Source organism: Phyllostomus hastatus, unplaced genomic scaffold (assembly GCF_019186645.2).
Source record: "Phyllostomus hastatus isolate PE091 unplaced genomic scaffold, TTU_PhHast_1.1 phas_contig_209, whole genome shotgun sequence".
NCBI lineage: Eukaryota > Metazoa > Chordata > Mammalia > Chiroptera > Phyllostomidae > Phyllostomus > Phyllostomus hastatus.
Window position 1 is genome coordinate 4,706,687 of NW_025333735.1, and position 27,678 is coordinate 4,734,364.

At 41.7% G+C, this 27,678-nt stretch overlaps 1 long non-coding RNA gene across 1 annotated transcript; it reads right to left on the bottom strand.

The window, feature by feature from the left end:
• Positions 1–1,825: 1,825 nt before the first annotated feature.
• Positions 1,826–20,640, bottom strand: LOC123816533. The gene is made up of 5 exons (XR_006785290.1): positions 20,365–20,640; positions 19,692–19,805; positions 19,522–19,581; positions 15,844–15,912; positions 1,826–2,005 (listed from the first exon to the last, which is right to left on the bottom strand). It is a non-coding gene; the product is annotated as an uncharacterized LOC123816533 (long non-coding RNA).
• Positions 20,641–27,678: the final 7,038 nt, after the last annotated feature.

Genomic DNA, 27,678 nt, shown 5'->3' on the forward strand with positions numbered 1-27,678 from the left:
CTGAAGTGTAGCAGTGCCAGCCTCATACATACTCTGCTATGGTCCATACTGATGTTGATGGCTGATGCAACTCTATCTGTTTTCTGGCATAGTTAAATCTCCCAGAGAGCTCAGCCACTTCCATTGCTGACTTGGGCCCACTTTGTTCCACTACGGTTCCGTGGACATTCTAAAATTTAGCTCTGATTTCCACTGGGTCTCAGGTTCGGAAGCCCAGTTTATACCTTTGACCATGGGGTCACTATATACCTGTGGCTCAATCCCCCACCCAGATTTTCTAAGTTCTAGGTGCCCTTCTGGGGAAACTGAAGACTTCTGATTAGGAGCATGGATTCTGGAGCCAGCCTTCTTAAGTCTGAAGTCCAATGCTACCACTTACCAGCTGAGCGACTTCAGACAAGCTGCTTAAGATAAATGAGTCTCCATTTGCTGATCTATAAAATGGAGTTAAAAATAATGCCTGTCTTCTGGGTAGGATCCTTGGTCAAGTTACATGAGTTAATGCACATAAAGTGCTTATAATTGTGCTTGGTAACCACAGGGTTGATGGTTGGTATTAACTAGTAGAAAAGTAGAAAACAGGATGTGGCAAGTTATTTAATCTCTCTATGCTTGTGTTTCCTATATGTGAAAAAAAGATCATAATCATAACACACAACCTGGCCAGGTGCTCAGTTGGTTGGAGCATCGTCCTGCATACCAAAAGGTTATAGGTTAGGTCCCTGGTCAGGGTGCATATGGGAGGCAACTGATTGATGTTTCTCTTTCACATTGATATCTCTCTTTCAAATCAATAAACATGTCTTTGGATGAGGATTTAAAAATCTCCTTTATAGGTTTATTGTAAAAATTAAAGGATTAATATGCAGAGGACTTAGAATATAGTTTGGCACAAAATAAATCCTTACCATCATTATTTTATTGTTGTCCCCAGACCACAGGAGAGCTCAGGAGTGTCAACCCAGATTCATTCTCTGTCTACCATGCTGCTGCTGGCCTAGTGGACAGCTGGGACAGTAAGGACTAAAGTCCCTACTCTGCCTGAATTTAGCTTCCCCCTCAATCTAGTGTCATGTCATGCCCTTCACAGATGTCAGCCAGTAGCCATGCCTTTCATGGCTAGCTTCCACTTCCTGTCTCCCATTTCCTTTCAATCCCGACCAATGGGATAAGCTCTCCTGTTCACTTTCTTCCTGGAAGTTACTTTCCTTAAGTAAAACTGTTATCAAGTTGCTCATGTCTGACTGTTTGTTTGTTAATGGAAACTTAAATTAGGATTCTTTTTTCTCTCCATATCAATTTGATGTTCAATTCTACTTCCAGTCTGTTGACTCAAAACAGAAATCAACTTTGAAATGGTGATTCTCAAATGGGTAAATATCATTAATTTAATGAGGGAGATTCACAACATAATGGAATATATGGGAGATGAAGATATATATATTGAAGTATTTTTTTTTAGAATATCCTACTACAGTTGAGAATGATGCCATTTAAGAATTTCTCTTATACCTTCTTTGTAACCGCTGTATCATCACTTGGGAAATATGCCATAGAGTGGCTGAACAAGGATAGGAATGAGTTTTATAATCACAGAACATCTGGGAATCAGGATTTATTTCCTGCTTCTGCAATAAAAATTGGAAAATAATATTAAATCAATAGCTCTTCAGTGTCATGCACTATACTTGGGGTTCAAATGTATTCATTCACTAATTGAGCCTCTTATGTATCCCATGTGGTTTATAAGGCACCAGGGATGTAGTGGTGAAAGAGACATTTTCAAAGAACTAACAATAGTTCTATGTGGTAGTATTATTATCTTTATTTATAGAATGGAGGAATGAAAACGTTGAGAAGTTTAGCACCTCAGTTGATTTCATGGAGCCAGTAGGTAGTAGGTTTGGACCTCTCTCCATGGGCTCTGCCCTTTTCACATGGTGTCATCATGGGCTTGGCTCTTGCAGCAGGCTCACAGAGATTCCAGGGATGTGGATTCTGGAAACTATGAAAGGAAAAACAAAAAGAATACTCTGAAATTTAATGCACAGTAATGCTTGTATGTTGATATATGCATCTTTTTTTCTGGAGAGGATCTGTCGCTTTCATCAGATTCTCATAGAAGCCCTGTCAGTAAAGAGCTGATTTTTCCTTGAGTGTTAGCAGATAACTTCATTTTTGGCATTACCATTGCTCTAAATATGTATTATCTAGGTCCATTGGAGGGTACAGTTCTAAGCAGATGAGGTTGTTCAGCAGTAATGGAGAAACCCAAAAGATGGGGAGGAAGTGGCTCTAGAAATTAATGCTCAAATAAAGTACTGGGTCATGTGTATAGACCAACTCTAACCACTAAAAGGGTAGGATCATCATCTGTCTTCCACATGCTGCCTGCTTGAATGCCACTGTCAGTGCTTACTGTAGCCTTGTCTCCCTACATAAAAAAGGGTGTGTGTGTGTGTATGTGTGTGTGTGTGTGTGTGTTGATTTGCAACAATGGTGAAAAGAAAAATAATATGATTAGTTTCACATCCTGTTTGGGCTGGTCTGGACTATGTCCTAGCAACTTTATGATATGTGTGAATGAGACTCTTCGGGAAAAAAGAAAGAGGCTCTGTCTGGGGCAAAAGACCAGGTCCCATTGGCTGCCAATCCTCCTTATGTTGCCAAGAGCTGCCTACTCAACATCTGAAAGTGACTGACCACACTTTCTTAAATAGTATTCTGCCTGTGGACTGGGCATCGGGGCAGATCAAGGACATGAAACGAGCAATAGTTTCTGCTCTGAAGTGCAGAGGGCATGTTTGTAAACTTCCAGATAGAAAGAGAAAGCCAGAACTGATTGTTTATCCTGAAGTCTCCTGGAGGGTACCTCCAAGTGACCTGGTTATTATTATTGTTATTCTTTATATCTTCTTATTCCTTCCTTCCCTAGCATAAGGCTAAATATTTATGGATAATTGCCATATATCACCAACTGACTAGTGACATTATCTATCACATTCTTTAGTTTAAAATATCATATCACTTGAGTGCTTAATATACTATTTGGATGGGTAACTTTTAAAAACAATATTATTATAGTTGTTTACTTCTCTAAGTATCTCTAAATATAGAGAATAGCAACAACAAAACCTTCAGCTCTTTTATTCTTGGAAATATGATTTAACCAAGCCAATGTTTATTGTAGCATAAGATCTAAAACAATTAGAGATGTCACATATATTTGCATTTTTGATGACATTTGCAATGTAAATGACAAAATAATGGGAGACTTTGGGAGAGACATTTGTTCCTCTCTATGCCCCGTATACTTCTTCCCACAGAGGACACCAATTTATGGAAAGCAGCTCCAAAAACAGAACAGATAATAGAGGTGAGAATGTTATTTTAATTCTGGATTGATGCATTTCTCTTTTACTGGATGAGGTAGGAAAGCATAGGACATATGTCTCCAAAATGACAGGTGTTAAAAGACATCACCGTGTGTGTGCAGTTGTCTGGGCATGTCGATAGTGGAGGGGCATGTCTTCGGAGATGTGTTCATGTCTTGGGGCACCTGTGGCTGTTTTGAGTGTGTCTTTGCATGCATGTCTGTGGCTGTCCAGGTGATAGGTGGTTAGCTGTTGGTGAGGTCTAGAATAATTTTTTTTCTAGAATATCTATGTGTATCTATGGTGGTGGCAGTTTATATATAAGCATTTGTTTTCCATAGGTCAATGAGTGGCTGCTAACCAGGAACAAAGACTTAAAATTATAGTCTCTAATAACTAGAGAGGGCTTTACAGCTCATTGAATGTGATCTCCTAAAATAGAAATCCTTTGTTTGTTGGGAGCTATAATAAATAACCAAAAGTTGAGTACTAGCCAGTGAATGGATGTTCGATAAGCACCCACTATTTATCAGACACAATTCTTGACAAGAGACATATGTGGTGAGGAATGAAGTAGTCCCAGTCCTCAGCAAGGTTTATGGTATAGGGGAAGGACACAGTTATTCAACATCAACAACAAAAAGCAATAATTTAATTATGAGTATAAAGTGCTATGGAGGAAAAAAAACACTACAGTATTCAAAGGAAGCATATAACCCAACTTGAACAGTGGGATTAGGAAACGCTTGCAAGAAAAAGTGACATTTAAACTGAGAAATCCCCAGTCACCTTGTATGATAGTGGTGATTCATACCACTCTGCCCCCACCCTGTATAAGAGCAGGAATTAATGCCCCCCACACCACCCCTGCCTCCCATCTGTGCTACGGTAGCCCTGTTCCACTCAAAGTCCTTAGAAATTTTCTGCCCTACAGGCCCTCATAGCCCACTTATTTTGGTAATCTAATTGAAGAGCTTATGTGTCTTAGGGTTGGCCAACTGCCAAAGCAAACAACAAGCTAAAATTTCACAATAAAGGGTGATTTCTTGTTTATGCAACAATCAAAACTTGGTGCTCTTGGTTTGGTGCTCTCTGGATTCATTTCATTTCTGCATTGACCAGGACCCAGGCTCTTTCCATAAGGAGCCTCTGTTTTACACCTAGGAGGACGATAAGGAAAGTGAATGGCGCATGCCGCATGGAGGTTTTATGGGCTGGACCTTCCAGTGAAATACATTGTGCTGCTCCTGTCTCTGTAGCTATATTTTAGTCACATGGTCTATGCAACTTCAGGGAATACTGGGACTATCATCCCGCTGCCTACTCAGGAGGAGCAAGTTTTGGTGATTGCTTGAGTCAGTCTTCACCAGTCTATGGCTGTCTCTTGACAATGCCCGAGGGAGATTGTAGCCATGACTGTGGTCTGAAATGGAGAGCCAAGTGCTCACTTTTTAGCTGGGAATTACAGATGGATAAAATGACTTTGCTGCACTAAGACCTGAACTAATTGCTATAATAGTACAGATGTTATCTCAGCTTTCAGAGGACTTTCATTCTGTCTTGCATCTTGTAGACAATAAAATCTTTGGAGAGGAAAGACACAATAATTTGTATTTCAAAAATGTGACACATCTGTGAATCTGGTGGGAAAAAATTCACTGTGTATAAAGATCCTATACCAATATTTTACTAGTTATGCTATAAATCCTGTTACAAAACCACATCATACCCATCCTCTTCTCTCTTTGTCAGTATTATTGGCATACACACTAACAATTCCTGTATGCTTCTGGTTTAAAAGCATTTCAAAGGGATATTGAAATGTTGATAAAGAGCCATGACCCTCAGAAGAAAGATGCCTTATTCCAGTAAGCAACAGAATTTCCATGCACTCAACTATTAGGTGGCATAGTATTTGTAGCTTGCTTTCTAAACGGATAATAATACCACTATTAAAAGAGAAAACAAGTTCCTTCCAGTCTACCTGATAAACTGCATTCACTCTGCTCATCAAATCAGCTCATCGTCTCTTTGTCAAACTTTCTCAGACTCACTTTAGTCAGGTTGGGCATTCCTTCCTTAGTGCCCACCTTGTTCCTGGAACCCATTGAATTCTAGCCATGTATTTTTATGTCTGTTTTCACAATAAGCATGTGAACTTGGCAACAACAAAAGTATTCTTATTCTACCTTAAAGATTTCAAGTTCCCATTTTGAGGAACTTTTCCCCTTTCAAATGTCTGGTGTAGTAGGAGCTCAGGAAATATTTAATGAATAAATGAGTGGGCTGTTGAATGAAATAGAATGGTTTACAGGCAGCTTTAATTGCAGAAAATAAACATGCCTCAGATGTTCAGCCCTGTGTCTACATTTTCCTGACTCCTTCCTTTGGGTACCAGGCCTGTGAAAAGAGGATCTGCGGTTTCTGAGCCAGCAGCTAGGCTAGCATCCAGGCCAGCATCCCTGGCCTGCCTCACCTGTGCAAAGAATCACACTCACAGCGGCTCCACATGCATTTACACTGCCCTGTCTGGCAAACCGTAGTTCACAAAGTAGGACACAACAGAAAAAAAGAAAGGAAGGGAGTGTGGCCTCTTTTCTGGAAACTTTTCCTTTAAGATGGTGTGTGAGGTCTTGCCAGATTTGGATGACCTCTACTGTAAAAATAGTGACTCCAGCATGACGTTGTGATGAGAATGAATCCACGTAAAATGTTCAGCATAAAACTTGGCATGAAGTAGGCATTTGTTCAATGCTGGTCATGCTTCCTCTGAGGTGGTCACCACTACTTGTTTTATTATTTTAACACAGGCTTAACCAGAATCCCTATCTAATCTGCACACTCTGATTCCAGAGAGTGGGGGGAACAAAGTCGGGTTCCTCCCCTGTGGTAAATCACATTTCGTGAGGATTAGTTGTCGATCACCATGGTGCTCATTATCGACTGCAGTAAAATACTCTCAGTAACAGGCTGAAAAATCTCGCTTCCTGACAGCCATTTGATGGGTGTCCGAATTTAACACTCTTAGACGATAAGTTGGGTGTTCAAACTCCACCCAATCATTGTATCTGGGTAGCCTGTGATTGTGCTGAAATACGGAAATTCTAGCTTGACTTGAAGTTAATAAAACCGTGTGACACCGAAAGCTCTATGATGGATGGCAACCAATAGTCCGATACTGTTTTATTCTCTCTAATATACTGTTTCTCTGCAAAGGCCAAGAAATTAAAGAACGGTTTTATTCTTCCCTTCCAGCCTGTGCAGGGTAATTATGTATTATTAATAATGCAGCAGCACAAATGATATTAAATGAACTACATTTGTTAATGCAGATCTTATCTAACTGCTTTTTCCATCAGTGAACTGTTTCTCATCAGGGGGTACTAATTAGCTGTAATATGTAGAAAGATGGGACAGAAATCCAATCAGATAAATGGGATCTATTTGGAGAGATCCAGGAAGGAAAAAGAAAGGCATTCATGATTCTGCAAGAATTACTACAAGTAGAAAAGATGAAAATTTCTGCTGCTTCAACTTCATTTACATTTTGTGGCCACAGAAGTGAAAATGCAGTGCCACTGGATTGCCCAAGCTGCAAAGACCTGCAAATAATTTTATTTATCAGGGCTGTAACAGTGTTGTCTTTTGCAGTAATAAAAGTGCATATGGCTCTATAAAATTTTTGAATGGTTCACATGGCCCTAGCAAACATTAAGCCTAATGTATTAGGGTAAAAACAAATGTTCTCCAGCTTTCCCCAACAAATGTGAACTTGCAGAAAACATTTGGCCTCTAAACATTTTTTCTTAGAGAAAAAATCACCTGAAACCCCCAGATGCTATATTCTTGATAAATCCCAGATTACCTATAAATGTATCTGCCAGATTCTCACCCTTTGTAAATCTTCTGAAAAAGTCCCCATGGTAAAAAGCTGATCAGTTAGGTCCTTTTAAAGTTTCCCAACACCTAAGTTAGGTGGATATGTGGCACAACTCCAAATATGAGAGCGATACTCTCTACCCTGCCTGCTCATGGAGCAGACCCACACTCACCACTGACGGACTCATGAGTGTCCCAATTACAAGTGGAGTGCCTTACTGACCCAACAACAGACAGCATAGCACTGCCCCTGGGGCACTGTGGTCTCTTTAGGCCACCTTGAGTGAGCTGGGGACTGCAAGGGGAAGGGCTCATATTCTCATTGTGAATACAGGTATAAAAATGAATGACTTCATTTTGGCTAGCTCAATTCCTCAAATATAGAGGAGGGCTTGCCCCTCAATACTCAAAAGCTTGCTAAGAGGTAGGCTGATCATTAATTTTTAGACTAAGCCTTTTATTTCTTTTTTGGTCTGCCTCTTTAGACGTCCCCACCCCAATGATACCTTCTACTCCTTTCCAAATCCTAACCCAGTAGGCACCCAAACATTCGACTTTCATATATTAAAAAAACACATTTCTGCGAATTACTGTCTCATCATGGGAGCACCCTGATCAGAGCTTAGCATGCACGATGAACGCCTGAAACTCCTGGACTGCAGTGTTACATGTGAACCTTTCAGTGTTGGAGCTTGCTTTATGAACCCTTAATGATTACCAATTGGAAACATTTATTTTTTCAGTTCTTGGTAGCTCTGCAAAATGGCACACCCACTTATTATTGAAAAAAATTGTGCTCATGCTTTAATTGCCTTTAAAAGGTAACATTATCATTAATCAGAACAAGTGTGTGATGGACACAAAAGACTTTATTAGCCAAGACCCCACTGAACATTGGAAAGGAATGAAATGTGACCTGGTCAGACAGAGTGAGAGCTGATGTCTCAGCAATCTACAAATATTCGACATCTTTTTAGCAAAGTAATCATAAAAATTCAGGAGACATCATTATAATATAAAATCATCCAGGCATCAAGGGAAATATATTTGTATACCTCATGACAAAAGTTGAGTGGAAACTCAGGAGTCCTATTTACATTCATATATACTTATATCATGTAATTAAAGCCAACAGATAAACACATCAATATGTTAAAACAGATGTAAAAATATATAGAGAGACATATTGCACTGGAACCTTGATATTGCATCCAAATGAAACCCTGTATTCCAAATATGCCCCGTAGGAGTTTTGCTCAAGGCTGTGCTTAGGTATACTTGAAAATTCCTGATAGCAAGTCACCAGGGAAAACATGTTCTTTTACAGATAATTGCTACTGGCAGCCAGAGACCTAGAGAATTTGATGTGCAGTAATGTGACCTGACTATGTATTAAACTTTTTTGAAGGACATGTGTAAAGTAATTTTTATGTCTCTCACATACCTTGGATTTTCCCCCCACTTGCCAGCACATTTTAAAACAACTTTCCTAGTTTTAATATATCCGTTAGGGGTTTTTTAAAAATAATTTTCAAACATAAAAGATATTAGTATTGTTTTCTTCAAAAAAAAAGAAAGGAAGAAATAAAGAAAGCAATCTGGAAACAAGGAAAAAATCCATATGAGTTATAAGGAATATGTAAATAAAGCAAGTTATGTTATTGGTGATGAACTTTAGGAAAAATGTGAGAAATAATAGTTGCTTGCTCATAGATGAGAAATTAGAGATTAACTGATTTCCCTAAGGTTGGGAGGCATCTCTGCTGCTATTTAAGGCAATAATCACAAGCTTTTCATTAAATTTAGGGATGTTTAGGAGACAGTTCCTGAGGTACTTTAAAGATACTGCTTCAGAAGCTATAATTAATAATAATTTGAAAAAATTATAAATTGGCAAGGACACATATGTGCAATGATACAATTCAATGAATAAGTATCATCATTGCTAATTACTTTGCTTCTATCTTTTTTGTGTTATTATGCCATCTACATTTTATTGTTCAATATTAACATGTAAACCTTAATTAAGCATAATGTCAGAAGGTTCTGGGAATATTGCTAAAGATTTTGAAAGGTAGTTCAGAGACTTGTTTGGAAAGAATCCCTGGACCAACCAGGGAGTGTAATCTATAAAAAATGTACTTCTGTGTTGAGAGTTACATGAATCATTATGGACTGACATTGGAAATTAGCTTTTAAGAACAAAAAACCAGAGGGGAAAAATGAACTCTAACCAGCATATAGTACAAAACCTAGGAATGTCACATTAGTTTCTTTAATGACAGGCAGCAGTTCATAGATGTACATGCCTATATTCTGGTGCCAGAAAGATGAAAATCCAAAATGACAACTTATCAGGAAAATGATATATTTCTAGTTTCCATTAAGATCATTAAAAGCCACATTCTCTCTTCATATATGCAAATGAATTTTCCATAGAAAGCCATGAACAAGGGTAAGATTTGGCCTGTGTTCAATAAAAAACTGCAAAGAAAGTATTAGTAGAAAAGTTCTAGATACTTGATGGACCATCCAGGCCGCATGTTTGTACTACCATGTCTTATGTTTTGGTTATTTTAGGGTTAGTTAATGTTAGTGTAGGCAGCTAGTTAGTTACTAAGAAGAGAGAAGAGAGAAAGCTGGCTAAGCTTGGTTAGTTAAGTCGGGAAGCTACAGCCTCCTAGGCACCCTAGGGGACAGCCACACCCTCTTCCAGAGGGGCCAAAGGGACGTTAGTCACCGAATAAGCAGGAAAGACTGTCCAGTTTCCCCAGGGAACACTTGGCTCTTTTGCCTGCATAAGGGAGGAAGCGGTGGCGGGTAAACAGTGAAGGGAGATTTCTCTTCTGAGGCATGTGAAGCAGAAGCCAAGATGGTGCAGAGGGAGGTCCTACTATGAAGCATGCACAGTAGGAGCCACAATGGTGACCTTAAAGGGGAAGATTCTAGCCAGGGAAAATCTGGGAAAGTAACTGAATAGGACAAGGGCATGAAACCCTGAAGATCAGGAGAGGGACTGGATAATTTGAAAAAAGATGTCTGCTGTCTCTCAAGCCCACGGAAACAGAATCAAAGCTTCACAAAGGCCTGGGTCTGGTGGGCTCTCCCTCCTTTTACCAGCAGCGCTGGCCAAAGCATAGCGCCGATTGCTGGCTGGACATGAACAGAGACTACGCTGGACTACAGAGCCTTGGATGTTGGGCTGATAGCACATCGGCTCTGGGTCCTGGCCTTCCTCCTAGGCTTGATGGGCACAAGTGTGGGCCTGCAGGCTCAGAGGCTACATTTCTTTTACAGTGAAATGGAGCCAAGCCACCCAGTTTGGATGAGACTTTAGGCATGGCATACCTGGGGGCAGTCCTTTGTTTTCACTCCAGTAAATCTTGCCACTATACCTCAGATCTATGCGTGTGTCCCTGAAATGCCTTTCCTGCAATATCGTGGAAGAATCCTTTTCCTCTGGCAACAGTAGTACTTATGCAAAGGAAAACAGGGTGAAGCTAAGGTGAAAAATTTTGTCACACAGTAATTTCTGGTAAAAGATGCGATGAGATACAATCAATGGCAAAGCAGCATTTTGAGAGATAGTCCCTCACATTTCAGGTGGACTTCAAAGTTTATCAGACAAAAACAAGGATGGAGCTGTCATGACAAACCATCTATATCACGGCAATGACACAGTCTGGGGCAGGGTTAAGAACTAGCCTTTGCAGACAGAGTGCTTGACTGTGACTCTGTACATGCCATTAGCTGTGTGACCCTGCACAGTTTACTCAGCCTCTCTATGACGTTTCTGCATCATAGAATTCATTTGAGTATTATATGAGCTCTCAAATGTGGAGAATTTAGTAGTACATAGTAAGTGCTATATAAATGCTCACGAGTAATATTTTTCAAATCCTGGAAAATATCTTTTGGGATCTCACAAATCTGTGATTTGTGTCAATAGGCTTTCATGCTCAGCAGTGAAGCCATAGTGTTCCTTTGGGTTAAACTTTGTTATAAAAATCACTACCCCAAAACATGCACAAAATATGATGAAAATATAATCCATACCACACACCCCTTTCTTCCTTTTGATACTTAAAACTTGGTCTCTTAAAGTTCTATGTACAAAGCCCTGGCTGGCGTAGCTCAGTGGATTGAGTGTGGGCTGCAAACCAAAGTATCGCAGGTTCGACTCCCAGTCAGGGCACATGCCTGGGTTGCAGGCCACGGCCCCCAGCAACCACACATTGATGTTTCTCTCTCTTTCTCCCTCCCTCCCCTCTCTAAAAATAAATAAATAAATAAATAAATAAATAAATAAATAAATAAATAAATAAAATCTTTTAAAAAATTCTATGTACAGTGGAAGTTTGACTTTCTCAGTTTTCTTCTCAGGATTTTCATCTTTCTCAGTTTTTGTTCACTAGGAGTATGTTCTCCTCGAGGGCAGGGAGTATGCTGTAAGTTCTTGTACAAACTGGGAGTGCCTCACAAATGTTAAATTAATCTCAGAACAGATGGAGCTTGCTGGATGGAAAGGCAGCATATGAAGAAAAGAAACCAGACTTTATTAAGGAAAAGTCAGTCTATAAAAATGGAAAGCAGTTTTTCAAAAAAAGAGATTAACTAAGTTCATTAAAAATAATGTGTCTACGGTTTATAAAAACTGCTTCCAGTAACCGAGTGTTATGTCAAATATATTGAAGAAAAACTAAAGAATAATATATTATTCAATTTCAGTATTTTGGAGTGGTAGAAAAACAAAAATCTCAAGTGCCATCTCTTAACCAACTTCTAGAACAGCAGTGTCCAATAGAAATGTAATTGGAGCTATGTTATTCTGAATTTTCTTTTAGTCATGATGAAAAAAGTCAAAAGAAACTGGTGAAATTAACTTTAAGTAGCCTTTCCTATTGAACTCAATATGTCCAAAATGTTTTCATTTCTCATGTAATCATGAAAAATTGATTAATGAGATAGTTCACATTCATCTAGTAAATCTTAAAAAAAATCTGGTATGTTTTCATCATCACAACACATCTCAGCTTGGACCATCCACATTTCAAGTGCTTGGTAGCCTCATATAGCAAAGGCAACCAGATTACAGGACACAATTTTATAACAAGCTGTACTTTTAGAAAGTGGCAGGATAGCATCTGTTGGCCTCCACAAAAGAGGTGCTTCAAGTCTCTACTTAAAGAGATTTTACTACGGCCTTTGGCTTTGGTGTCATTGGTGCTGGACACATCACCATTTCTGCTTGTTAATTTTCCTTTTAAGTATGTACAGAGTACTCATGTGCCTTTCTGACATTTTTCAGTGAGGTTTGTTCTCTTGAAACAAATGGAAATTGGCTTTGGAATTCATGTGCCTGACTCGACAGCTGCAGGGGCAGATTCAAGCACACGCACAAGGTGAAAGAAAGCCACTTGGGATTTTTTTTTAATGTATACTAGGGGTGGAATAAGGAGATGCAGGAATGTCTTCTTACAGTGCCAGATGAGACAAACAGGTGGCACAAGGAAGGAACAAATAAAGGATGAAGGGAAGAGCAGCAGGTTAAGGCCTCAGGCAGGGCAAATACAAGATTCAGCTGCTGCAGGTTCAAGCCTGAGGCAGGATAATAGAGCTGACTGTGGCAGAAAGGAAATCAGACCTGTCAACAGTGCAGTTTATCCATGAATGTGTGAGGGTAGAATACTGCAGTGAGGAATTCAGGCCGTTCAGCCTCAGTGTTCAGCCTTAGGATCTGTGAAAGCCTCACCACCTCAGAAAGAAGCTCGGGCCCCTCCATTATTAATCAGATGAGATCTATGAACCTGATCTTGTGACGGGGATCACAAAGCTTCTATCGTTTAAATATTTCTTTTCTAACTTTGCACACCAAGGGATACAGGCAGCCGGCCCCAAATGCAAGCAAATACATCGTAACTAGGAAAAAATATGAAGAGAAATAAAAATGTTTCTAAAAATATTTCTCTGTGAGGGGCCCTACATATAAATGAGGAAAAACCAATAACCTTCCTCTTCCACACAAATAAATCATCACAGAGCCAACCCCAGTGCCTTCTGAAATGAAGCCTGACACTAAAAAAATGCAAGTCCCTAACACATAAAAATATGTGTGAAACTTATCATAGCTCAGGGAGAAAAGCAAGGTTTTCTTTTTTTTCCGGTACTTACTTCCTGAACATCCACACACACTCAAGGGATATAGGAACATAACCTGCAGAGAAACCGATGCTGAGGTGCTTTTCAATGGGCAAGAAAGCCCTGGTAGGAAGGGCTGGTGAGAGCTGTGGGTCTTGCCTCCACACAGGAACCCCACAACGTGCAGCTATACTGATGGTTTCAAATTACCCTCACCAAATTTCATGGCCAAGCAGTTCTTCAAAAGGCCCAAAGGTAAAAGTATGCTTGGCCTGAAACTTAGAGAAATCACCTGGTCTCAAAGCAAAGAAAGAGTAGTATTGAGTTTTGGGATGAGTCCAAAAATCCTGCATGGAATTAGATATGTTTTCATTGTTGGTTCTTTCCTTAAAAAAAGAAGAGAGAGAGAGAGGACCTGGCTAAGCCAGCTGACCTTGCTTCACTCCATTCTATCTCCTTTTCTCTGAGTCCTTCCCTTGCAATAATGGCCTCTGAGGAGGCCATTTAATTTCACACATGAACCCTGGAGAACAGGATTTCACTCCTGGAAGACTTCTCACAGCCACTTAAAACTGTGAACAGCTTTGCAGGAGAAAGGGCTTCTTTACCCACCTACACTGCAGGAATGGGTGAGTGGTGGTTCAAATTCCACTTGGAAGCCAGTCAGAGGAGGACGGAGAGAACTTGAACCAAAAGCCCTCAGTGTTTCCCCTGGGAGAGAGGGGCCAATACATGGCTGGCATCCGTCTGCCAGTGTCAGTGCCCAGAAATTGCCAGCCCACTTTGCTCCCTCATTCTCCTCCCTTAGGGGAATTAGGGAGACTCTCATACTCTTTCCTTAGAATCCTAGTATTTTAGAGCAAGCCTATAACTTTAGAGGTGAAGGTTTCCATTTTAGAGGTAAGAAAACTGAGGTCGGAGGGATGTACATTGTCTGGGATACAGTCCCCATGCTGCTGCTTTCACAACCAGGAACCAGATCACAGGAGCCGGCTGTTCCCCAACGCCCCTTCCAAGCACATAAAGAGGCTTCCAAGTGTCTGAGCCAAACATGCAGTTGTAGGTAGAGGTGGGGAGTTATGTCAAATAAGAGAGAAGGAAGATAAGCTAAAAAGACCCTGGGTGGATAGGAGAATGGCCTGCAAAGATGTGCACACACTAATCTTGGAACCTAGGAATATGTTACTTTACTTGACCAAAGGGATTTACAAATGTGATTAAGGTTAAGGACCTTGAGATGACATCCTGGCTTACAGAGGGGGGCTCAGTTTGATCCTGTTAATTTTTCCAAACAGAGAACTTTCTCAGGGTGCACAGAAGCACAGAAATGGTGGCATGATGGGCAGGTCCGAGTCCTTTGGCTTTGAAAATGGAGGAAGTGAGAAGCTTCTAGAAGATGGAAAATACAAGAAGATAACCCTCCCCTGGCACCTCCAGAAGGAACACTGGCTGTTCAATCTTGTTAGTCCCAGGAGTCCTAGGCCAAAGGTCATTCTACAGGGCTGTCAGAAACAAGACCCACCAACATCAAAAGAACATGAGACATTAGGATATCTCTTTCTGAAGCAGTTACTGGAATTCTCAGAAAAGTATCTAATTCCCCTGGGAGATGGGTCATGATTCTGGAACATGGGTTGGGGCAAAACACGTCCATTTGGGGAAACAGCACTAATGTGTTATTGTCCTGCAAATGTGATGAGCAAAATGCGTTACCAAAAGTAATTAAAACAACATGACGGAACCAACTTCCCCAGTTAATTTATTCCAAGCAAAGAGAAAATCTCAGAACGGAATTTAGTGTTGGAACATTTTAAGTTGGTTTGCCTTTCTTGAATGGGAGTTAATTTGTAGTTTGGATTATTCTGAAAGTTCTCTTTGTCATCGGTGACTTAAAAATACTGCTACTGGGCAAAAGCAATCAATGATCTCTACATTGCAGGCTGAGTAATTACATAATAATGATTTGCATTAATGAAGAGACAAGTTGGTCCAGATCCAGATGTGCCAGTGACCACAGTTCCCTGCGACGTCTAAGCAGAATGCTGAGGTCAGAGAAATTTCATTGTCGGTTGTGAGACAGAACGGCTGGTTAAAAAGTCTTTCCTAATCAACATCACTTAATGATTCTTTAATGACTGACTCATCATTTTTCTCTAAGTAAAAGTACATTTAAATTTCAAAATAAAGCAAATTTTACTTATATCTGTGGCACAGGAGCAGATGTTTCCCTGACATGTGCACGCAAGCTGTTGAGTGTGACCTTGCAGGATAAAGCAGTTTTGAAAATGAGCTTTTGTCTCCCAATCTGGGGAAAACAATGCTGCAGTGAAGATTTAATAAAAAGTCATAGCTTCTCATAGAAGCTTATTTCAGCAAAGTAAACTATTAATTAAAATAACAAATGTCAGCTGTTTCCCAGGCTGACAGTTAACACAACACAGCATTTGCTTACCTTGACATACAGGATGCATGGGACACTGGATGGATCCATAATTCATTCTAGGTATGGCTCTCTCATGCCCTAATATAGTGATAACAGAGTGATAAATTAGCTCCTGTTCAGCAGTTTTGTTAGCAAAAGTACTTGGGGACTTGGGGAAAAGCCACCTAGAGAGGGCCTTTTGGCAGACTGAAGGAATACACACTCGAACAGCTTGAGTGAAAGTTTCATGGAATTCCTGGAGAACTTGAGTACCAAGAAAAACAGGTGGCGAAAATGTAAAACTAGGTGAGAGAAAGAGGAAGAGAGACAGCATGCCAGTGCATTACAATCTGCTTTTAGCCACAGAGGGGAAAAATTATTAAGTAAAGGAAGGACCATATCACTCCCAAGAGGTTAGGGAAAAAGAGTCCAATTTCAGAGCCAGAACTGGGAGTAGAGGCGGGAAAGGAAGAGTAATTGACAAACACCTTCCACGGTCTCTACAGTCAACAATTTAAAGTAATTGGGTTTGGGGGAGGGCAGGTGGGGCCTGAGCACATCATGGGGGAAATTGGCTCTAAGCAGATTCCCGATATGATACAAAGGTGAGAGAAATAAAAAGTTACACCAAGTCTATGAAGCATATTGGTGAAGTCTGTTTTAGGGCTTTTCTACTCAGACAGCTCAGTAATACATTTATTAGAAAATTATAAAGGGAAGAAAAGCCCATTTTGCTAGGGCACACTGTAAAAATGAGTATGGGAAGCTTGATGAGGTGAGAAGTGGAAATGAAAAGGTGAGCTGGAGGAAATGTCTGGGTAAAGCAGATTAGGGGGCGGAGGGGGTGGGGTGTTGAGGGCCTGCCGGGTGCTGTTCAGGGAAAAGCAGTTTACTATCAAGATGGGAAATGCACACCTCTTCAAGCGAACATCATTCTGGTGCTTCCCTCAGTGTCACGGAAGGCAGAACAAAAGCATCTATTCCACAGTTCAGGTATACCGTGTTTTTAAAAGAAAAGAGAGATACTAAAGAGCAACCATTTAAATTAGGAGCTGGATGCATGAGGTACCAGCTATTCATTTTCTCTTTCATAAAACCCATGATGGGCCAATGAGGTTTTTTCTTTTGTGTGTTTTGTTTTGTTTCCTTGCCTTTTTCATTTCTAGGACTGTTTTAATGTTGTTACGGTGGAGGCATCTACATTTTATATTTTGCTTATTATCATTTCTTCCAGCGTTAAAACTTAGTGCATCACTGAGCGCGATCCAGTTCACTAGTTTAAAATGAACCAATAACAATTAGAGTTTTCAGCAACGCTTGTGCATTCTTCCTGTTGCTCGTTATTCTCTGTTTCCTCATTGGCTAGGGGACATCAGCTAAGATATGGCTGTAGATGAAAGGTATTTGGCATTCATAAAAATGAAGAACCCCAGAGGCATATAAATAAGTCTTTTGGTCATGGACATGGGCTTCAATCAAGCTAAAAGCCTGCCCCAGATTGACGACCAAAATCAATGTGCAAGGCAGAAAGGAGGGTGAGCCAGTATGGATGAAATTCTTTCTGACCCTTTATTAAAAATACAAAGCAAGCAGAATCTTTTTTTAAATGATCAGAGAGGGTCAGCAACCTTCAACCCTGAAATTTCTCGTTGGGAGCCAAAATACTTAGGTACCAGGTCTTAGTAAGTGTGATGGAGCTGGGCCTGAGTGGAAGCAAAAGAGATTTGCTCCCTCAGAGGAAGCCTGTGCCAGGCACAAAGGACCTGCAGGGTCTTGTGGGCCACCTGCTAGGCTTGAGGCCCCCAAACAGTGAAATCAACTTTCGTATCTAGTGTAAATTTGGTGTGGGCCTCATGTACATCTTCAAGATGATCCTATCAACTCACACCCCAATGTAAGTAAGCATTCCTTTCCTGCACAGCCCGCATTTTCCCCTTAACGCTGCACGTGGAAGTCTTAAGGCAAGTTGGGTCTGCATAGTGTTATCACAAACTCCCAGAGCACTGGAGAGAATCCACATTCTTGTATGAGTCCATGGGAAGCAACCTAAATCAAGGGCAGCCAGTACTGGAGGATTGCTACTTTCTACCGACTCCTTTTTCCCTGTAAATGCTTCTGTGGCACTAAGTTGGACCACTTGATGGGCAATTTGCTTCTGTGCTGTGCTGCCATTAGCACTGGCTCCAAGGGGCTTCTTCTCCCTCAAGGGCTTTTCTACCAGAATTCAAATCTATGGCAGAGTGCTGGCTGCAACTGTGGGCTTAATGCTTCTGTAAGATATGCAAAAGGAAAAAAAATGGTGAAATGCCATTAAAAAACTAGGACATGGCTATCTTAGTATAGAGTTTATTTAGGGAGGAAAATGGAATTCTGTCACTGTTGGAGTTTGTGGATGCTTTACCTCTGTAATTGCCGAGAAATTAATGTGATTTAATAGCCACAACAATAAATACAGACTTGACAGGGTGATTATCCCATCAGACTAAAATCATGATACAGCATAAATCAATACCAGCCTTAAGTATATCTCTGAAAGGCGTGGTATATATTTCTACATTCACTGCTAGGTGTTGAACTAATTTGGGAATTAGAAGCTGTGTGAAATGCAAAAGCTATTTTTCTAAGTGAAAAATTACAGAATATGCATGGCGATCACACAGAATACATATTGCTTATAAAATGAGTAGAAGGAAAGGAGAGTAGTAGAACTTTTAAAGCTAGTTCAAGTACCAGTCTCTCTGCTCCTTGGGGCACGCTTCTTTTCACTCCAAACCAATCCAGGTCAGCTGAGCTGTTATTAGGTCAGCTGGCATTATGCTGTTTTTGCCCCGTTTGTAGACCGGTAGCCCCTCCAAGAGACCCTTCTTTACAGGGACGAGCCCTTTCAGCCTCCTCCACTAAAACAAGCCAATTGATTTGCCTGCTTGAGAGACCTCTGCCTAGCACAAAGCCCTCGTAGAGTGTCTCTGGCTGGAGTTGAGTCATACGGAAAAAGAGGGTATTGATCAGGAACAATCTGGCTTGGGTCTGTGCAGGTTTCCTTGGGGATATAGGCACTTCTCCATTGTGGAGGTCAATATTAGTGACTCTCTTAGCTGTCCTCTGAGGTAATCCCATTTGAGCTATTTTTTTTTCTGGAAGCCTGTTTCCGTGCATTTCAACCACCCCTAACCTCCAGGGAATCATGTGGGAGCTTATTTGGAGGCAAACTGCTCCTCAATCCTGTCAGTCCTGTTCGGAGAGACACTTGAGACTCTCCCACGCCTGGCTGCCACTGCTCTGCCTCTGCCTCACTGGTGGGTACCAGACCCCTCCCAGCCTCCAGAGCAGCTCTTGCTTAGTGAAGAGGGTCCTAAAAAACTATTTAAAGCCTTAATATATGAAGTGCCTTCTCTCAGAGCTGAGTTCACCACTGCCAGATAAGTGCTGCCTTAACTACATTTTTGTGAAGTAGCTACAGTGGCACTTGATAGCTGATTATGTTAATCCTTCAGGGATATTCAAGAAAATATCTGCAGATTCTACCTGGAGGAGAGTAATCAGGATTGGATCCGGGTATCAACCACCAGACAGGCCTTCCAACTTACACGTTCACAGTGTGTCACATATTGTATTTTGACTTTTCAATATTGTACATTTGCCCCTTTTGCTGCCCCCCCAACAGTGCACACAAAGATTTCCTTAGTCACAAAGGATTAAATAACTCACCTGTGAAGAATCCTTTTAAAGCATCAGTGCCTGTCTTGAAAATTGCCTCCCTCCTTTTTCCTTTTTAACAGAACAAAGAAAAGTGTTAATCTTTTGATAATTGACTCTATTTTTACTGGAAACTTCTCTAGTAATTATTTAATACATCTCCAGTCGATTTCAGACAGTACCTGTTTTCAGCACACATCTCTAACCAGAGACACGTTGTCCAAGCAGAGGAACCAGGGAAGGTTGGTTTGGCGGAAACCAAATCCTAATGCAATAATGAATGCGGCCCAAGCACACTGTTTGAAAATGAAATTGGCATTACTTATTTAGACAAAGAGACAAATGTCCTTGCAGCTTCATTTACCATGCAGAGCTCTTACAGGGCGTCTGTCTGCAAAGGGACAGAGGACTTCCTACTCTGATGGGCGTGTCAGTAGGGATTTAATTTGTGTCTTCCTGTAAATGCAGGAGAGCTCCACTATCGATGGCTTTAATTCTACAGGCACTGGTGGCTTGTATTTAGCCCGAGAAATAACATTATGCGAGCTGATTTGATGGCCCCAGACAGGTTTAGCCAAGCTCCGGGTGGACCCGGTAAAGTGGAACTACATGGTCTTTCTGGAACCTCTCCCACCCCTCCACCCCTCTTACCCCTACCCTTCACCCCCACCCCAAGCCACCCCCAGCTGTCACTTCACCCGCCTCTTTCTCTTTTCAGAGATGTAGAGAATTTAAGAGTACACTACTTCCTTCATTATTTACGCTAATGCTATCGATTCAGTCAGTGCTGTGAAAATCTGTATTAACACATGGGTTAAAGGGAAAAATATTTATTGAATGCTTTTGTTTACTCACCTCCTGCTCCTGACCCTGGGAAACACACAGGGGCAGCGGAGGCCCCAGCCGGGCTCTGTCTGGCTTCTTCCTGGGTTAATCACATTTCACACGTCCCCACTTCTGTCAGATGCAGCACCTGACCTCCCCTTTGTCCCTCTCTGGATGAAAGTGTGAGGCTCCGTAATTTCCCCCAGGCACAAGGACAGTTTGCTTTACTGCTGGAGGTGAAACTGACACCCCGAGAAATCACAGCTGGGGCTTTTATCTACGCTTCAGCCAGTCCCCAGCGCTGATCTCTTTCACTTTGCATGAAAATAAAGGCTGAGGCTGGAGCTGCTTAACTGGGTTCATCGGCAAAAGTTGGGAGCAAGAGCGGGGGTGGAAAGAACCTTGGGGGCTTGGTTCCCAGTGTAGGGAGTGCAGCGGCTCCTCAGAAAGGAGGTGGTGAGTGCTCCCGACAGGGGCCGCGTTGTGCCCATAAACAGGGGCAGCAAATGAAACGTGCTTTGCGGGAGTGACAGTGTTGGCACAGCTGTGAGAGCTTTAGAAACTCCTTAAGGGTAGGAGGTGGAAGGGACAGGTCTGTGGCAAGAACTTGCAGAGCACGAATGGTCATGAGCTCACTTAACAAGGGCACTGCACACTCTGGACAGCTCGGAATTTTTCCCGGAGACATCTCTCTCCCTTCTCTTCTCACTGTTTTAAAGGCTCAGTAGTAGCTGGCCGACCCTTGCTTTCCATGGGTTGGCCCGCTGCGATGTCAGAAGCCCGTTCTCTGTGGGACCGAAGTCAGCAGATCCATTAAGTTGACTAATGGGGATGGAAGGATCTGTGGCCAGGGTGACATTTATATTTGGATACCCTGTTTTTCCTGGCGGGCCTCTGAGTTGCTTGGTAAATGTTCTGGGAGCCGAGGCTGTGAAGCACCTCCCTGGGAGGGTGGCAGAAGTGGGAGGTGAACTATGGCAGGGAGTGAGTCCAAGTGGCAGCTTTGCAGTGGAGACGGTGCCCAGTGGCAGCCGCTCGCAGTTCTCCTGGCAGTGGAAAGCCATGTCCTAAGGTATTCTGCCGACATCCACCAGAGCAGCTGGCGCCTGGTGGAAGGCAGATGGTGTTGGATCCCCCAAGTGTTGCTGTCTAGCAAGATGCCATGTCCACTGATTAAAAATAATTAAACATTCCTTCCTCCAGTGAAGGAGAATGGCACGCACGCCACGCAGGGAGGTTGACAATGGTATTACTCAGCAAGACATGCATGGTAGCAGCAGTGAGTGCCTAGGGTAGCAGGTGCGCCTGGTTTGGAGAAGGTAGGGTGGGAGTGGGGCGCTTGGTTTAGCAGTAACAGCAGGAAGAGTTTAGTGAGGATGCATATGTATGAGGGATGTGTGAATGGGATCACATTGGATGAATTTCTACTGCTCAGTCTAGTTTATAGAGAACATTTTCTAATTTCTGAATGAAAATAACAAGTTTAATGTTCATAACTGATCAGTATGCCTGATCACCTGGTGTGTGTGTGTGTGTGTGTGTGTGTGTGTGTGTAACCAGATGAGGGGCTGTGGTTGGAATATACGAGTATTAATGGATGATTGTGTCCATGTCTTTATTGTCCTTACAGCTGAATTTACCCACTTTGTTTCTTCATACGCATGTTGTTTCTTCTGCAATGAGAGTCCTGGAAAGTTTGACAAATGGTTGAATATACTGATACCCCTCAGTTGTACTGTCATGCTTAATGGTTCAGTTGTATCACCATAAATGAGACTGTTTCCAGATCTGCCCAGGCTCTCGTATCCCTGTCCGGCTGCCTTCCCCGCACCTCACTCCCATCCCCACAACAGGCCCCTTCCCATTCACAGACAAGTTCCTAAATGTTGTCAGGAATCTACATCATTTCACTGCATTTTTCTCAATTATTTCAATTTGTAAATAGATAACCTGTTATCCCCAATTTTTAAATCATAGAAAACATTTTCATTTGGACTGAATAAATTTGACTTCCAGCCAATGGAAACTTTCAAATTTCCTGTAAACTCCAGAAGGAAGTTTCCTCTTCCTCTTACCTATATTTGAAATGATCAGTGTTTATTTGATAAATATCTGTTGTGTGAGTGCTATGTGACACTTCATTGTGAGAGCAGTGTCGCAAGAACAATGTGACATGCATATGGACAAAAAGTAAATTCTTATAAATCCAATATCACTCTTCAAGGGGGAAATTGAGGAATTTTGCCGTGAAGGAATGATTACGATATAACAGTATTACTTAGGAAAGTGAGAAATAAGCTGTCTTTTAAAATCTGGGGTTGCACACATATTTGTGGTAAAGAATAGTAGAGTTTTCCAAGAATGGAAGACAGATTTCAGCAAAGGCATGAAGAAAGCAGTGAATGAACCAGAAGTTTGCCTTGGCTAATGAAGAGAACCCACATTTGTTAGAAGGAGACCAGCAAGAGAGTACTTCTCTGAATAAGGACAACTGTTTACATCTTACAGTGCCCTCTAAAGAGTGAATGAGGGATACAGGAACATTGAAATCTCAGAGTTCCTTGGAGGTGCACTCTGTAGTTGGCTCTTTGAGTACACACTCAAAATGGTTGTCTAGCTTGATTGTTAAATCCCAGATACTTGGGAAACTAAAACCTTCAGTTCCCCAAATCCTTCATAGCTAAGGTTTTGCACAGTATCTTACTGCTGCCAAAAAGATACCCTCTTGTGAGACTTGGAAGTGAGATGAGCTCCATGAAGCAACAGATGCCAGAGGGGAGACCTGATCATCAGAGAGCCCAAAGACAGAAACATCTGGTCCTTTAGGGATGCCAGGGCAGAATTTCTAGAGTTTCCACCAAGTGGCACCAAGCAGCACTAGTTTGGCGGCAGTGGTGACTCTGGAACAGTCCTCAGTGATTGGATAATTTCCCAGGGTGTTCTGATACTGATGATAAATTGTCCAAGCATGGTTTTCTGGTTCTACCGGATATTTTGAAAGCTATATAATTTTCACTAAAACTTTTTTTAAACCTTAAATTAGGTAGATCTTGTTATCCACAAATAAGAACACTGGTTATTATAGTTCCCTTATGAGTGTCCTTTCCAGGGTTCCAGCTAAATGAGAAGATAGTAAGGTATTAGGTGCCAGTGTGACACCACACCCCACCTTGGACATAGCCGATTGGACCAGCAGAGGGCACCTAACCCAAGGAGCAAATTGACTAATTGACTAGTAGCCTAAGGGGTGGACTTAAAAGAGCCATGTGCCAAATAGGGCCAATAATTGCACATTGAATCAACCAGATCCTCTTTATCAAGAATTTGAACTGCCAGTGTGGAAAAAGTCAGTTGAGATACAAAAAAGAAATATGCAAGACTTACAGAAAAAAGAAGGCAGACAGTTAGGCCAGCAAGGCAGTAGTAGCCATAGGTAACAAGAAACCAAAAGCACATACAGAATACAGTGTTCTTTGGTTGATAGCAGCAGGATTAGTAAAAGAACATTAATGGATTTAAGGAGATTCATTGTGGAGCCTGCTTACCCAATTTCCATTCTAGATGACTCTACCTCACCCATAGGTAGAGACATGCTTCAAAAAGCAGGGCTGGTCCATTCTTTTTTTCAGAGAGAGTCACAAAATTGGACCAAGGATCCCATCTGCAGGCTAGCAGGTAGTTCATGGGATCACTGGTATGAAGGTCTCACGACAGTGACCACTAGAACTACTCGCCAAACCAACCAGGACAATTTATTTTTGGGTTGCACTGGCATGTCAGTAATGAGAGGAGAATAGAACAGACATGAAGAAAAAGCAGATTTGTGAGAAAGAGAAGGAGAACAAGCAAGGTGGATTCATAAGCAGCTTCACTTTGGCAAGGTTTTTCCATCCCAGTCCACATATCTCTCTTGGGCACAGCCCCTCTGTGCCCCTTTGCTGAAGGTGGTACGAGGGGGCCCGTTCTTCCTGCTGAGGAGGAGGAGGTCTGAAGAGATGGCCCTATTTGTAGAGTGGTGCTGGATCCTCAGTAACTGGCCAGTGTCCAGACGTGCCGGCGCAGCAAGAACAGCTCCACATGGTTTCTCTTCTGACAAACTGCTTGTTCAACTTTCTATGTTTGTTATGTATGTATGTGTTCATTTATTTAGAGACCTGGTTACCCACTGAGATTCTTGCCTTCTTATCATGAAGACACCTGAGGTTCTATTCCCACCTCACCCACAGCACTTAAGATACCTCGAGCTTTTGCTTCTGGCATCTTCATGGGCTCAGGTAATGCAGTACATTCAACTTAAAAAGGAAGGAGACTATTGTTCCCTGCCTTGCTCACTTGGAAATTTTAGAAGTAGAAAGAACAAGGGGAAAAACATCCTTGACTTGAATTTAGAAAAATCAGCAATGACTTAATTTTAGTTCTTTAACATTTAGAGTCAGGTGAATAATCCTTGGAAACAAAATATTGCCCAACTGATATGTGGGCCACTATTTAAATACCCCTTTAAATGTACCACTTGATTACCACATCTACTGAATAAGATCTCACAACTGACATTATTGTCAATAGAAGGCACATGAACAGATCTTGACACAAGAGTGGTAATATACCCTTAAATTAAACTATTTTGGCCATTTTGAAAGTCAAACCATTTTTAGTAAGTGTTTTCTGGAGCCTCATTATTATTATTATGTGATACTAATGTATACATATATGATGCATTCTGACTTAGTGTTCTGTGAACATTAAGTGTCAGAATCCTCTCACCCACCTGGAGACCAGCATAGCAGCTGCTCCACAGCACTTGGCAATGTCTTGGGCCTGGCAAGGAGCAGAAAAAATGGCTATAAATATGCCACTTACATCAGGGAGGTGGGACCTTCTTTCAAAATGGAGTTTGATGTTGACCAGTGGGTTCAGCTGTTGGAAGGATTGTGCTTCTTTGCCACACCTATCATTCATCCTGGCCTGATTGATGCAGAAAGACACCTATCCGGGCCTTGCAATTTTGGCTGACCATTAGAGTCTTCTGGGAACTTTAAAAAATACCTGTGCTCACTCAGGTCTTCCCCCGGCCACCGGACACTGTCTCTGCAGGTGAGGCCTGGGCTGGAGTGTTTTAAAACTTTGTAGATCACTGTAGTGGACAACTGAATTTGAGACCCACTGCCCTCCAGCACTGATTTTCAAATTTTGGTTTTCATCAGAACCACTGAGGAAAACTCTAGCCCTAACTACGGGGTCAGGTGATTCTGATGCACAACAATGTTCGCAAACCGCAAATTTACACAGAAAGAATTTGTTTCTTTTTGCCCTGGCTGTTTCTTCCCACCTTCCCCCATATCCGGTTCCTGTCCTGGCAATAAGTACCATCACATATCCTGGTAAAAATGCGATGAGGTTAATTGGAGTAATGACATATCAAACTAACCAGTCATCACGAAAGTGTTTTCGTCAGAAAGCAGGGCCCTGAAAGAATGGACATAGGCTGGGTAGATTCTGTGGAACAACAGAATACTGATGCCCTCTGTCTTCAGCAGATTCCTAACACGTCCAGTGGTCACTGCCCACCACAAACACTGACTCATGGCTCTTTTTCTCCTGGGGACAATAGAAAAATATTTGTTATTTCTTAAGGACTTACTCCACTAGAACAGTCCTGGTATTAATCTCATTCTCCTCTTCCCATAACCTCGTGAGGCATATGTAATTATTTTAAGGACCCAGATGAGAAACTGGAATTTCAGAGAACGGAAGCACCAATCTGAAGATCTGTAACTGGTGACGTTATTAAAGATCTGACCATAAGTCCAAGGCTGTTCTCTCCACTTCCATACTTTCTTTCATCTGGAACATACTATAACCAGAAAGGAAATCTGGGTTTAAATCTTTACAAGGCTGCTATGGGGGAAGCATGCCTAGTCTGTGTTGCTCAGTAAGTAGAAGTTCAAGAGAGGCATATTTCACCTTAATCTATCATAATTAATAGTAATTAAACTACTAATCATAGCTATTTCTTGAACACTCTGTGTTCAGCGCTGAACTTTGAGTGTTTAAATTAGTGCATCTCACCTGCTCATTAAAACAACCTCGTGGTGACAGAGATACTCTTATTAACCCTATTTCATAGGTCAGGAAACTGAGTCTCAGAGAAGTGAAAGAACCTGTCAGAGGTCACAGGAACTACACTGGTGACTGTGGTCGTGGAACCAGACGAAGTATGAGAGAGAGTGTTCAACTCCGGCTCCTCAGGTCATTCAAGAGGAGTTCAGAATTCCTCCCAAAGCCCTCGTTCCTGTTCACTAAGCTGGAAATTTCTAACAAGAGGATTGTCAAAGAACTACTTTGTGAAATCATGAGCTTCTTGTCAGTCCCTGAAAGTACTCGAAAGAGGATAAATGACCATTAGGCATTCGGCCTTCCCTTCATTGCTGACTTCTTCAGGTTGTAACCCTGTAGGTTACTGGACCAAGAGTGGGTTTCTTCTCCAGAAATTCAAAAAAAATTCATATCTAGAGGGAGTTAGTCTTTGTGAAGCATGTGAATTTGGTTGCTGTGAGTGCTTTCTTCAATCCCCAGATAAACTGAGCATTCCTGTAGCAGATTCTCTTTTTAGATCTCACTAGCTGAAAGGGATTTCTGCTTGACCTATCCATAGGAGTATGGATATCATGAAATTCAGAACTTAAAACTAAATATAAAAATATGCTTAAATCGAAGTGTCTTCCAGACCACAACAGGGTCCGTGCTACCTAACACTGACCAGCCCCACTACCCTCAACATTGGGATAGTAATTTAATCCTCCCCATCTTGAGGATGAGTCCAAAATTGGGTATTTTGTCTGAGCTGAGCAGTCTTTTACCTATTTCACCTATTTCACCTATTTCTTTCACCTATTTCTTTCACTCATTTTAAAACAGCACTCTTGGCTAAGGTTATGACACTGAAAGATTATAATTCCAGGATTGCTTCCAATCCTGTTCTCTACCATGTGGAGAAAGTCTGTTGACAGAAAGCTGAACATACAGGGAAGCAGAAGTGAGAGATGGTTGGAGATGGAGGGTCAGAGAGGACCAGACAGAGACAGGAGTAGGAAGCCGAGAACGGCCCAGAAGGGGAGGACAGGCCCCAGCAGAAATGCCCACCATACTCTGGTGGCATTGATTCTGCTAGGTGTCCTCCCCAGCGTCCAACCTGACACCAGTTCCCCAGGGGGCCTTCTCCCCAGGCTGTTAAATGCTTTTCACACTCAACTGTTGGGTCTTAACTTTCACAAATAAAAAGTTGCTTTAGGATTCATCTTCCCCACATACTGAGCAAAGGAGGTTCTGCTGCTTCAGCAGGAA